Source organism: Bos indicus x Bos taurus, chromosome 20, assembly GCF_003369695.1.
Source record: "Bos indicus x Bos taurus breed Angus x Brahman F1 hybrid chromosome 20, Bos_hybrid_MaternalHap_v2.0, whole genome shotgun sequence".
NCBI lineage: Eukaryota > Metazoa > Chordata > Mammalia > Artiodactyla > Bovidae > Bos > Bos indicus x Bos taurus.
In genome coordinates, this window is record NC_040095.1 from 11,117,429 (window position 1) to 11,131,205 (window position 13,777).

Genomic DNA, 13,777 nt, shown 5'->3' on the forward strand with positions numbered 1-13,777 from the left:
CTGTGGGTTAAATAGTGACTTAGACGTGACTAAATTTCACATGTGTGCTTAGTCGCTCAGTCGTATCTGACTCTGCTACCCCATGAACTGCAGCCCACCAGGCTCCACTGTCCATGAGATTCTCCAGACAGGAATACTGGACTGGGCCGCAAACTACCATTTTATCTTCTCCTGGAAAACTGCATACGTGGGCTATACAGGACCATGTCTGCACACGGCAGCAGAGGTATTGCCGGGTAATACTGCTTTGATAGAGTCTGCCTTCCCCTCCAGGGCCCCAGAATTCCCACCTGTTCTACTTGCCTCTACCCCGTGACTCACTCACATTAACTGACTCCTAGATGCACAACTCCTGAGTTATATGTTCTATATAAAGAGTGATGTCAAACTCTTGTCTGATGAAGCAGAACTTACATTTGAAGACTTTTTAATTTTTTAAACTGAATATAGTTGATTTATAATGTTGTGTTAGTTTCAGGTGTACAGCAAAGTATATCTGAATTATTTTGCTTCCCTGGTGGCTCAGACAGTAAAGAATCTGCCTGCAATGCAGGAGGCCATGGTTTGATCCCTGGGTCAGGAAGATCCCCTGGAGAAGGGAAAGTCTACCCACTCCAATGTTCTTACCTGGACAATTTCTTGGACAGAGGAGACTAGTGGACTATAGTCCATGGGGTTGCAAAAAGTTGGGTGGGTGAGTGACTAACACTTCCACTTTTTTCATATGTGTATATATATATATATATTTTTCCCTCAAATTCTTTTCCCCTTATGGGTTATCAATATGGAGTATGGTTCCCTGTGCTATAGAGTAGGTCCTTGTTGGTTATCTTTTATATAGCAGTATGTTTATGTTAATCCCACGTTCCTAATTTATCCCTTGCCCTCCTTCCCCTTTGGTAACCATAGCTTGTTTTCTGTGTCTGTGGGTCTATTTCTGTTTTGTGTATAACTTACTTTCTATCATTTTGTAAAAATTCCACATATAAGAGGTATCACGTGCTATTTGCCTTTGATTTACTTCACCTAGTATGACACTCTCTATGTCTACCCATGTTGCTGCAAACAGCATTATTTTAGTATTTTTTGTGACTGAGTTCCATTGTGTGTGTGTATGTACATATATGTATATTTATACACCACATTTTCTTTATCCATTCACCTGTAGATAGACATTTAGGTTGCATCCATGTCTTGGGTATCATAAATAGTGTTACAATGAACAGTAGGGTGCATGCATCTTTTTGAATTATGTTTTTTTTGGTTTTTTTTTTCGGTATATACCCAGGAGTAGGATTGCAGGATCATATGGTAACTTTAAGTTTTTAAGAAACCTCCATACTGTTCTCCATAGTGGCTGTGTCAATTTAATAAAGTCTTTTTAGAGTGATGGTAGGTAGACGACCCAAATAATCATGTATTGTCTGGATCCCACATTTTTGTTCTTTTCTGCAAGTAGTAAGTGAGAGTACAAGCAGCAACAGATAACTAACTCCTGGCTTCTTAATTCACAATGGCCTTTTCTGTTTTAAGCTTCTCCTGTGCTGTGCTTAGTTGCTCAGTCATGACCGACTCTTTGTGAGCCCAGGGACTGTAGCCCGCCAGGCTCCTCTGTCCATGGGGATTCCCCAGGCAAGAATCCTGGACTGGGCTGCCATGCCCTCCTTCAGGGGATCTTCCCAACCCAAGGATCGAACCCAGCTCTCCCGCATTGCAGGCAGATTCTTTACTAGCTGAGCTACCACTGCACATACTATAATGGCTAATTGTAGGCTGGGGGAAATAAACAAGAACATTGGAATTAGGAACCTTTTATTAAACGTTAAGTTCTTGAACTGATAGTACTGTAGGGCTAATCAGGCCCACACCCATCTCATTCTTCTTCCTCTCCTGGCAGCATTTTCTGTTTAAATACTCTTCTTTGGTCCATATCCTCAGGTCTCTCCAGATGCTCTGTGTATCACTATTTCTTCTCCGAGTATAAACCCCTTGAGGGCAGGGATCAGATATAATGCTTTGGTAATTTCTCTTCCTCTAACTCTTGTGCCAAGCAGAGCCTAGACTCATCCTAAGTGATCACTAAGCACTGACTTAGTGCTGACTTAGTTTTCACAGCATTGACTATGGTGAGGATGTTCCTTCCAATGAATCAGCCAAGTCAAAGACTCTCAGCGTAGGCCCATCCAAACTCAAGATTAAGGTGCCCTGATTGTGGATAAGTTCTACTAGAATCCCAGGGTCCATATATAAGTAACCAAAGCCCAAACCCTGGAGATTAACTGGGAGATTGATGATTGATGTTCCTGAGTTCACTGTGTTATTTCATTGCCCTCCATGGCAAAGCCATCACTCCCAGATGAGTCCCTGCTCACTTCATTCCCTTTTCCCTCTTCAAAGTCTCCCCTCCCTCTGTCTACTCTGCGGATGGATAATAAGATAAATGGAAATGTCCATCAAATAGACGCACATTACAATAAATCATCCGACCCATCTCTTCCTTTGCCCTCTTAACCATTGTCTCAAATGAACTTGTGACCCTTTATGCCTTTTCTGATTAAAAGTAAGATTGGTTACTTGGCAGACAGCAGTGACCTCAAGAATGTCAAATAATGTAATATGCCAGACCTGTCCACGGGGTTCATTTGTAGTCCTTATTGGTGCTGTTTCCTCTGAATGATACGGCTGTTGAGTGGGACTGAGGTGGTGGTTGTCAATGCAGCAAGCTGCTAAAAAGAGCCTTCTAGTTTAATTGTTAATAGGAAAATAAAATTAGTTACTGTATCAGCAAAAACTTTTCAGAAAAACCAGGTCATTCTATGGTCCATGGTTCTTTTATTATGAGTGGAATCATGTGACAAGCTACATCCATAAGATGAGACCACCTTGTAGATCTGGGGAGGTGACAAGTAAGTTGGGTTTTAAAAATTTTCATTAAAGTATACTTTCTTGAGACAACAGAAATGGGGGAGCTTTAGGAAGAGAGCAGCTTTAGCTTGGCCAGGCAGGAAGTTGAAGCTATAGGGGTCTCCTCTGTGGAAAAAATGGAAAATTAATTTTCTCATGGGAACATACATGGCCTGCTCCCCTCATTGAGAGACCAGTCATTGACCATGACCCATCACTGTCGCTTAAGATCACACTGGCCACCAGCTTTTTACCTGAGCTTTTTTGGCTTTGGACAAGATAAAAACCATGCCTTTATTTACAAACATCCTATTCCTTTAAAATACAGAGAACAGAATTTGAATTAAATATGACAAATTGCAAAGACAACTTCTGGTAAAACCATGGAGAAGTTGATGACACCCAGAAAGAAAATCAAAAACAGTTCCAAGCATGCATGCAAAGTAGCTTCAGTCATGCCTGACTCTTTGTGACCCTGTGGACTATAGCTCGCCAGGCTCTTCTGTCCATGGGATCCTCCCGGCAAGAATACTGGAGTGGGTTACCATGTCCTCCTCCAGGGGATCTTCCCAACCCAGGGACTGAACCCACGTCTCTATGTCTCTTGCATTGGCAGGTGGGTTCTTTACCATTAGCGCCACCTGGGAAGCCCAGTAGTTCCAAGAAGGTCAGGGCAAATGTGTTAAGGAACAATAAACCGCATTAAATTTCTCTCGAACCTTCTAAGCAGAAGTTTTGTTCTGTGAGTTAAAACCCAACTCAGAAATTTTGCCTGAGCTTGATTTTTGCATCCGGACTCTCCCACTTCCTGGGTGACCTTGGGTAACTGACTTATTCTTTGTCGTGTTGTTGTAGAAATTAAATGCAATCTTGCTTATAAAGTGCTTCTCACTTAGAGCCAGAGGTCACTACGTAGTAATTGTGATTAGTATCGTTATTATCGAGCGTGGTCCTTGGTGACTTAATCATCTGTGGGTCTCACCCCATCAATATCTTTCTGCCTCTCGAAATAGCCTTCTCTCTATGCCCTGGTTTCATGATTGGACCCTGGCCAGCTTCTCCCCCACAAAACAGTGAGGGAATGGCATCCTCTTCCCTTCTCTGGGTTGTTAAGTGGTAACCTCTAGGCACCTTCACATTCCTCAAAGCAGAGCTGTAATCTAACAGTAAGTGCCCCTTGAACTGTGAAGGCTAAGAGCCTGGGGGCACACAGCAGAGCCCAACTGGTCTGAGCTCTTTGGACCACCCAGGTAGGGAACTCCACATCTCTGAGCCCTCCTGTGAGTGCCCAGCCTCTGCAGGAGGAATCGAGGCATAGTAATTCTTTGTTCCTGCACAGAAATGCACTTCCAAGGTGCAGTAGACTTTCTTTATAACACTTCCAAGTACCAGTCAGCATCCCTTGGACATAGGACTCCAGGCTGCCCTGGTTACATTGTGATCTCCTGGGGGGCCAATCAGTGCTTCCTACAGCCTGAGGATGGGAGTTGCTTTGTGCTCTTAGAAATTCCATTGTTCAAATTTGAATTGCCAGCATTGAAAAATCAAGGCTTCGCATGTAAGTTTGGATTTGGGGCTTTCCTTGATAAAACTCAGAGACTCTAGCAACACTGGACCATCATAGTTCATTGTAGACAGAATAGTTGCCCTTACAAGTTTTTTTTATTTTTGTTTTTTCATAGAGTAAACTTGTCATTCTAAATTAAGTATTTCCAAACAATGTATAAAACTTGTTAAATAAACCCTTTACCAAACTGACATTCATGAAACACTGTTCCCCTGCAGGTTTCGAAGAGTGCTAGGAAACAGGGTTCTATGTTAAACAATTAAATGACTTTAGGTACTATACTTGGAGAAGGCCATGGCACCCCACTCCAGTACTCTTGCCTGGAAAATCCCATGGATGGAGGAGCCTGGTGGGCTGCAGTCCATGGGGTCTCGAAGAGTCGGACACGACTGAGCGACTTCACTTTCACTTTTCACTTTCATGCATTGGAGAAGGAAATGGCAACCCACTCCAGTGTTCTTGCCTGGAGAATCCCAGGGACAGGGGAGCCTGGTGGGCTGCCGTCTATGGGGTCTCACAGAGTCGGACACGACTGAAGCGACTTAGCAGCAGCATCAGGTACTATACTGAAACTGAAACTGAAGTCTCTCAGTCGTGTCTGATTCTTTGCGATCCCATGGACTGTAGCCTACCAGACTCCTCAGTCCATGGAATTTTCCAGGCAAGAGTACTGGAGGGGGTTGCCATTTCCTTCTCCAAGGGATCTTCCCAACCCAGGGATCGAACCCAGGGTCTCCGTCACTGCAGGCAGACGCTTTACTGTCTGAGCCACCAGGGAAGCCCCTGGTGGTACTATAGTACATCTCAAATCCTTGAATATAATGTTATACATTCTAAATCTCCAAGAGAGATGCCCAGCATGCCGTTCACAATTAGTAGCAAATAAAATGCTTAATATACAAACATCCTACTTCCTTATGTGAACTTCCTGCCCCACTAGATATCTGAGTTTGCAAATCCTAAACTAGAGGTTACTTCACTGTTACCATAAAGCATAACGTTTTAAACTGGGGACATGCATGCACGCTCAGTCACTTTAGTTGTGTCTGATTCTTTGCGACACTATGGACTGTAGCCCACCAGGCTCCTCAGGGTCCATGGAATTCTTAAATTGGGGGTGTCCCTACGATTAACTAGTCCAGGAAACTAGTCCCAAATAGATAGATTTAAATATATCTAAAATTCACAGAAAATGTGCGGTGAAGGAGAAGCTGGCTCCTTGGTTCCTTGACTAATTGCCATTTCTCAGGGTATCAGGCTTTATCTACGTTTAGAAAGAAATAGCATGGGGACCTCTGGTTTAGGGGCCCTCTTTCAACATTCTACAAGTTCTAAAGGAGTGATCCATGAGTCTGACAAAACTAGTCAATCTATAGTCTCTCTCCCTTCTGCCTCAAAGCCTCAAATCCCTACCATTTGTTTCAGATCACAACATGGTCATCTGTAAAATAGCACAGTTTACGGAGTTAAGACACTAATACCTCAGAATGGCAATCTATTGCTGAGAAAGCACACCAATTAGAATTTTTCTCTGAGTACTTTAGTTCTGTCATAACCTGCAGAGAATAAGGGGCCTGGAGAAAGTGCTCTGGACAGTTCTGAGTTGATGCTGAGCTTGTTAAGGATGGCCTAATAAAGTAGAAAGGATGTAGGTTGTGAGTCATGAACCCAGTATGACTGAGGGCTCCCTTACACTCAATTTCTACCTCCTGTAAAATGTGGGCATTTGAGAAGGTGATGTCTCAGGGCCTTGCCAGTCCATATGGTTCATGACTTTACAAACAGAAAGGTCCAGAGAAATAGTTGTTCCTGGTCTGGAAGAATAGCACAAGGAAGGTCCTTTGGAAGCCAAATCCATGGGATGCTAGGACTTGGAGGTTGAAGGCAGAGGTGGCTTGAGAATATAAGATTGAAAAAAAAAAATTGTAGGTGAAGGAGAAAGTTAGAGTCATAAAGAAGTGATTAAGAAATGCACTTTGGTTTAGCAAGATATGTCAGGAGAATGTTGCTAATTTTCAAAACACTATGATATGGAAGGAAGAACACTGCCTATTGAATTCTGAAAGTCTTGTGCTCCAATTCCCTCTTCTGATGACGCGAAAGACATGACACATCAGACACTCAGAAGAGAGACTTTTAGAAGTACTCTCTATACTTGGAATCCAAGCAAAGTCATCAGTCAAAACTGTGATGTGCTTCTTATAGCAGATTTCTTTTGGATTATACACCCTGCTGTAGGAAGTTTGCAGTCTTCAGAAAAGAAGACTTTCTGCCACAAAAAAAAATTGTAAGGTCAAAGATAAATCTGACAGTTTTAAAGATGAGATCGTTTTGGACAGACTTGCTGTTTTGAAGTGTGATACAAATGGATATCAGGAAGTCATAGTGGTCAGAAAACCTGCCTAAATGTACTGAACAAAGAAACATCAGAGTCTCAAGGACTCTACTGTTCATCTGAGCGTGCGTATGTGTTTAGTAGGACACGGAGGACAGCAGGTGTGAGAGGAGAGGGGGAAGACCAATTCTTGACTACCATGCCTTTGACCAAGGAGTTCTACCTTGGCTCTTGGCATCATTTGAAGCCTTGTGTGATCAAGTCTTATGCCATCACAACCCACAAAAACAGTGGGTGGAAATCCTCCCTGTCTAGGGAGCACTCATCTCCTTGTTTAAGTTGACACACTGTGGCTGTTGCCTACTTTGCTAGAGCAATGATGGATCACGACCACATTCTTTTGAACATTCTTCTTCAAAGGTGAAGATTTCTTCCAGGACTGATCTTGAGCACTTTAGTCTCCTGTTATGGTTGCCATCCTACAGTGGCCAGTTAAAGCTTCAGAGGCTCCATACTTGATCACAGCCCACTCAATCCACTGAATCATCTGGCTCAAGTGTTGAGTTTATAATATGCCATGGCTCTATCTCCCAGAGAGACCTTGTGCCTTCCCCATTGGCAAAGATCCTTTTGGGAGCAGGGACTCAATCCTTAAATCTCCAACTGTGAACTCAACTCTCCAGTGCTAGCCTCATGCTTTTTAGATTGTTATCACAAATTAGAATTGACATAAGCAATTATTACCACTGTCTGTTTTTTAGAAACCTCCATCACCAAACTTTGTTAGGCCCTTGAGAATCTTTTCTGTTTTAAGTGTCTCTGGAAAAAAGTTCTGTTGATGTCTTTATCAACCTGTTCTGGAAAATCCCATGGATGGAGGAGCCTGGTAGGCTGCAGTCCATGGGGTCGCTAAGAGTCAGGCACGACTGAGCGACTTGACTTTCACTTTTCACTTTCATGCATTGGAGAAGGAAATGCCAACCCACTCCAGTGTTCTTGCCTGGAGAATCCCAGGGACGGCGGAGCCTGGTGGGCTGCCGTCTATGGGGTCGCACAGAGTTGGACACGACTGAAGCAACTTAGCAGCAGCAGGGGAAAAAAGTTCTGTTGATGTCTTTATCGACCTGTCTGGCAAACCAGCAACCTTCACTTCCTCTGCTACTTTGTTTTGTTTTGTTTCCTGGCTTCTGCAGAGTTGGAGAACTGTTTGCCATAGGCTTAACAGTAATAATCTTTTGTGGGTTTAGAGATGCAACTGTAACTCTTTCTGCAGTCTCCTCCTCTAGTTTATGGAAACTGGTAACAAAGTCATTGACATTTGTAGGGTTGAGAATTCACTGTTTCCCATGAGCCAGGTAGAGATGTAGGAAATAGAAGAGGTGCAGTGATTCTTGCCCTCTAGGACTTTCAAGTTGTGCTGGGGCAAGGGTGCAGGAATATACTCACATCAAGAACTAAAGACTTTTAAGTGCTCCTTAATCCTAACCTGGAAATGAAGGGATTCCAAAAGTCTTGCTATGTAGCCCTGGTGGGATAGGTCACAGTTCTAACAAATCACTCAATGTTTGTAGTCATTTCGTTTTGACTCGTCTTAGCTGAACCATGGCAACATTCCTGGGATTCAATTTCATTTGTAACGTAGGTGTTTAGGGAACAGCGTGGTGTATATTGTTTATTGTCTGTTTGCTACAACTGCAAACTCCAGGAGGGCAGGGGTTTCTGTCTTTTTGGTTCACTGATTATCCCAAGGGTCTACAGCAGTCCCTCTCATTGCAGAAACATCCCATGAATTGTTATTGAAGGAAGAATTGGGGAGGAGAGGACTTGAGGGTAGATTTTGATGCTGTTAGGTTGTCAGTAGAATTCCCTGGTAGCTCAGATGGTAAATAATCTGCGTGCAATGCAGGAGACCCAGGTTCGAGCCCTGAGTCGGGAAGTTCCCCTGGAGAAGGGAATGGCAACTCACTCCAGTGTTCTTGCCTGGAGAATTCCATGGACAGAGGAGCCTGGCAGGCTACAGTCCATAGGGTCTCAAAAGAGTCAGACATGACTGAGCGACTAACACACACACACACGATGTCAATACCCTTGTTCAATTTCTTTTCCACCTGAAAAAAAGACAGTGAAAAACCACCAGAGTTTTTGTCTTCTGATTAAATTGTATAAATGAGAAAAGATCAAACCAGCCCCACGAATAACCCCTTTCCAGCTAGAGATATTACCTCTTACTACCCTTTTTTGGTTTCCTGTTTGGGCAGAACCTTGTCTTCACAGTGTGCTCTTTTACCCCCTACCATGATTTCTCACCTGGGGCAATTGGCTTTAATGTGCAACCTTATCAAATGCTTTTTGAAATTTTAGGTAAATAGAATCCTAGACTTTTCTTTTTTCTTTTGTCTCCTATAACTGTAATTCCTCTTAAAAAAATAAAATCAAAACAAACCCAACGAGTTCTTTCAAGCTAGGCCTGCCCTCACAAATCCACACTGGCTACATCTTATCAGACTCTGTTACTGCAAATCCTTTTGGAGTTCCACAGTCCAAGTGGTTGCTAGTGTTTTCTTAGCCGATCTGATAGACGCCCTCTTCTAATTCTAACAGTTTGGTAATAAAATGTGTTGGGCTTGGCACTCACTCCTTTCTAATTCTTAGCCTTTCCACCCTCCTTTGTAATTGGCTAAGAGGAGGTTCGTTAGCTGGAACCCAGCCCTGGTGTGCTAAGCCGGAGGCAAGACATCTCTCTTGATCGCAGAGATGAGCTTTTCTAGAATGACCAAGTGTTGCATTATTTCTGCACTTTGGGCAGCAGGCCGAGTGAGGGTCTGGGAACTGAGAGGAGGCAGGGCCTAATAAACTGATAACTTTTGGAATTTATCAAGTTCATTCCAGTTTCGCCTTTCACTTTTCTCAGCCTCTACTTACCTACCTCCATCTTCTGCACTCCCAGGACATACAATGATATAATCTTCATCCTGGCTGAAATGGTGCTTTAGGGTCAAGTATATCTGAGTGGGACCTCATGAGGGTAGGGCTCCCATGATGGAGTTAGTGCCCTTATAGAAAGAAGACCAGAGTCCTGTTTTCTCCACCATGGGAGGACAGAGCGGTTTGCAAACCAGAAAGATGGCTCTCAGTAGGAATCTTGACCTTGGACTTTCCAGCCTCCAGAAGGGTGAGAAGGAGTATTTGTGGTTTCAGCCACCTGGTCTATAATATTTTGTGGTATCTGCCAAGCAGTCTAAGACATCTCTCTTAGCCTCCATTTCTTCTCCTCCAAATGGGGTAGTAATATCTTTTTGAAAGCTATTATGAGGAGTATATGGGATAATGAATATAGAAGGCTGGATGCTTAGATACTAAATGAAAGGTAGCCATTGTAGTAACCTCTTTATTCAAGTCCACAGTCTCTATGAATAACAATAGTAGTAACAATAACAGACATGTCTAAAGCTCTGATCACATGTTAATGATCAGTAAAGCTCTGATCACTTAGATCATATCTGTTCTAAGTGCTTTGCTTATATTAATTCATTTCATCCCAATTACTGGGCCAAGTTGACTAAACAGGAACAGCCATCTTTCCCTGACCAACCATAGGTTTGCCTTCTCCCCATTATTTTCCTCTTAAAAAAAATCCTTTCTCTAAACAGACTTGGGGGCCAGGTTGGGTGGAGGGGGGTGGTGGGGAGAGCTGGATGAACGGAGAGAGTAGCATGGAAACATAAAAATTACCTTATAGAAAACAGATAGCCAGTGGGAATTTGCTCTGTGACTCAGGGAGCTCAAACCCTGCTCTGTGATAACCTAGAGGGGTGGGGTGAGGTAGGAGAGAGATTCAAGAGGGAGGGAACGTATGTATACCTATGGCTGATCCATGCTGATGTATGGCAGAAACCAACACAATGTGTAAAACAATTATCCTTCAATAGGAAAAAAAAAAAAAAAAACAGAATGCTTGGGGCGGAGGGGTGGGGGTTGTGGGGGGGAATCCTTTCTCTAAACTTCCATGAAGATTTTTGCATGGAAAACTAACAACAGCAAGAATGAGCTACACTTCCTTGGGTCAAGGGTACTTGCCCAGTGCCCTCTTGTCCTGGGCATGTGGTCACAGCCCAGCCCTCTAGGGCAGTAGTTGTCAAGTCTGGCTACACTTTAGAATCACCTGGGCGAGTCTGTCAATGCGTCCATGCCCAGACCACAAAGTCAACCAATTTAGTCAGAATCTCTGGAAGTAGGACCAGGTACTACTCTCCAAGTTTAATGCACGTGAACATCACCTGAAGATCTTGTGACCCTGCGGGTTCTGCTTTTTTAACAAGTTCCCAGAAAAGGCTGATGTCCCCAGTAGGGGACCCTTTGAGTTGCAAGGCCAAATCAGACCTCACTCACTGCCTCGAGGCTTTCTTCCAACAGGGCCCAAACTCTTTTTTTAACGTTTTCCCCCTTATTTATTTATTTACTTAGTTTTATTGAAGTATAGTTGATTTACAATGTTCCAGGTATACAGTAAAGTGATTCAGTTCATATATATATTCTTTTCCATTTTAGGTTATTCTAGCATATTGAGTATAGCTTCCTGTGTTATACAGTGAGTCCTGTGGCTCTTCTGTTTTGTCCATAGTGTGTGTATCGATTAATCCCAAACAGCCAGGACTAACTTTCTTTTCCACTCCTCCTTGGTCAGTCTGGGCCCTAACTGGGCTTAAATTCCAGGCACCACAATAACAATAGATATAACCAGTGGCAGTGAAAGAGTGGTTCACACACACAGGAAAACCAGATTTCTTTGCTTAGGAGACTCAGTCTAGAACCCAGGGTTTGGAGATCAGGGATAAACCACCACCAATGCCTGGGGACATCTTAAATGGGAACACATCACTTTGTGCCCCTTTCTAAAGCATGAACCCTTAGAAACAGTCCACAGGGGACTAGGGAATTTTTATTTTGAGGCTATGTCACCTTTCTGAGGCAATCTGTGCCAAGATCCTCCTGTTTTGACCCTTACCTGAATTGGCCAATGACCACCCAGACCACCTTCAATCTGGCTCAGTGCCCTGTGTAGCCGATAAATACCAAGCAGCCATGGTATTTATGGAATTCTTACCTGGGCACGTCTGTTTGCAGAATTTCTTGATTTGTTTGTCACAACGAGGGAAGCCAAAGTAAATTCCCCCTAGGAAGATGCTGGAAGGACATGATGTCTCCTCTAGGGCTCAGCTTCCTCATTTATAGTAAGTGAAGAGGCTAGAGGTTGCCAGTCTCTGAGGTGTCTTCCCCTTGACGTGACTGTGTATTTTGTGTTGAGATCAGATAATCAGTTATCTTCCTTGGCCTTAGACACCCAGGACTTCAAGGGTAATGATCATTTTCCAAATATACATTGCCTGGTTGTCTTCTCTCTTAAGTCAATATTATCCTTAAAAGATAAGACAAACAGCTCTTGCTAAATATAAAAATAGTTCTTCTGTATCATAGCTGCCAACAAGACGGAGAACCTGAATAAATGGTGAATTCAGATTCGGGAAACAGACTGAATCCAGCCATAAATCTGCTATAGAGATGTCCAAGGAGGAGCAAAATCAAGTTTTTAATAAGTGAAATTATTTTTCTCTTCATAGAGGTCTCCAACAGGCAGCAGTTCTGGTCGACTAAAACTGAAAAGAAAAGATACATTTATGCTACATGATGAGTATGCTACCTAAGTTTGGGATAGTTTCAACAGGCAGATAATAACTTTTTTTGCCCTTCTCTCTTCTGTTTACCAGAAGAGCAGCAGCTGCAAGGAACATTTGCTGTGGGATGACTCTAGACTGTCTTGAGGAGCTAAGATTTAAGTCCACTCTTTCAACATTTCCATAGCACCCAGTTTGATTTCAGCTGTGTGCATGTTTAATCTTGTTTAAAACCAAGCTCCTGGAATGAACCTGGAAAAGACGGGAAATGCTGGGAAATTAAACTCCTATTTATTTTGGAAGCAAAGGTCCACTGCATTCCAGTTTTCACGGGGGGTGGGTACATCTATAGTGTTGAAACACTGCAGTTGAAGTGTGGGGAAGGGGGAGGATGGAATCCTGTCTTGATTTGCTCTCCAGTTGTTTCGCAGGCTGGGCTTTCTGATAGCCACAGTATTGGTTTCCTTTTAAAGATAAATAATAGGGACTTAATAAGTAAATGGGACTGGATTCTGAAGCCTTGATGATGATAAGTGCAGCCACTTTTTCCAACAAACCCTTTCCAGGATCTTTCAGTAAGCACAGCTTTTTTCTGACCACTCTGATTTTTACCAGGAAGTTTTTTCTTTCCACCATCTCAGAATTTGTCCCTCCATCCTGCATCCCTCTGTAGTCAGTACCATGATTGAAATAAACACTATTGTGTCACTCAGGTATTGTGGTTTTGCCTTGGTAAAGAGGAAATGGTTATCTGTAAGACTGCCTGAAATATTATTCATTCCTAGTAAAAGCATTTAAATGGAGGTGAGTATAACCAAGAAAGATGCAGGCATAGCAATTTTAAAACATCAGTGATATTTTATGTTTGCTCCACATTCAAAAGCCAAATCCAGAGTCAATGACAGGAAATTGGAAATCATATGCCTAGAGAACTTTCTATTTATATGGGAAGGAAAAGAATACTAATGCTTTTTAGGTGTCAGCTTCCCTCTATTCAAAAATGAAGGTAATAAACTCTTCCAGCATGCTGTGTTGGTAAAATGTCTTACTTTCCTTTAGTTAAAAAAAAAAACAAACAAAACTTAAATATTATTAAAGGTGGAACTTCATATGGAATTCAGGCTTCTGGCTGAGAAGTTTGGAAGAGTTCTTGAGAAATCCTAATCCATCCTTCCTACCTAGATGGAATTGCAGTTGTGACAGAACAGAAAGGAAAGCGCCCATATGAAATACAAACAGATTATCTGGGAAAAGAAACAAAACCATCCTTCCCCATCCTTATGGTCAGAAGGTCTTTGT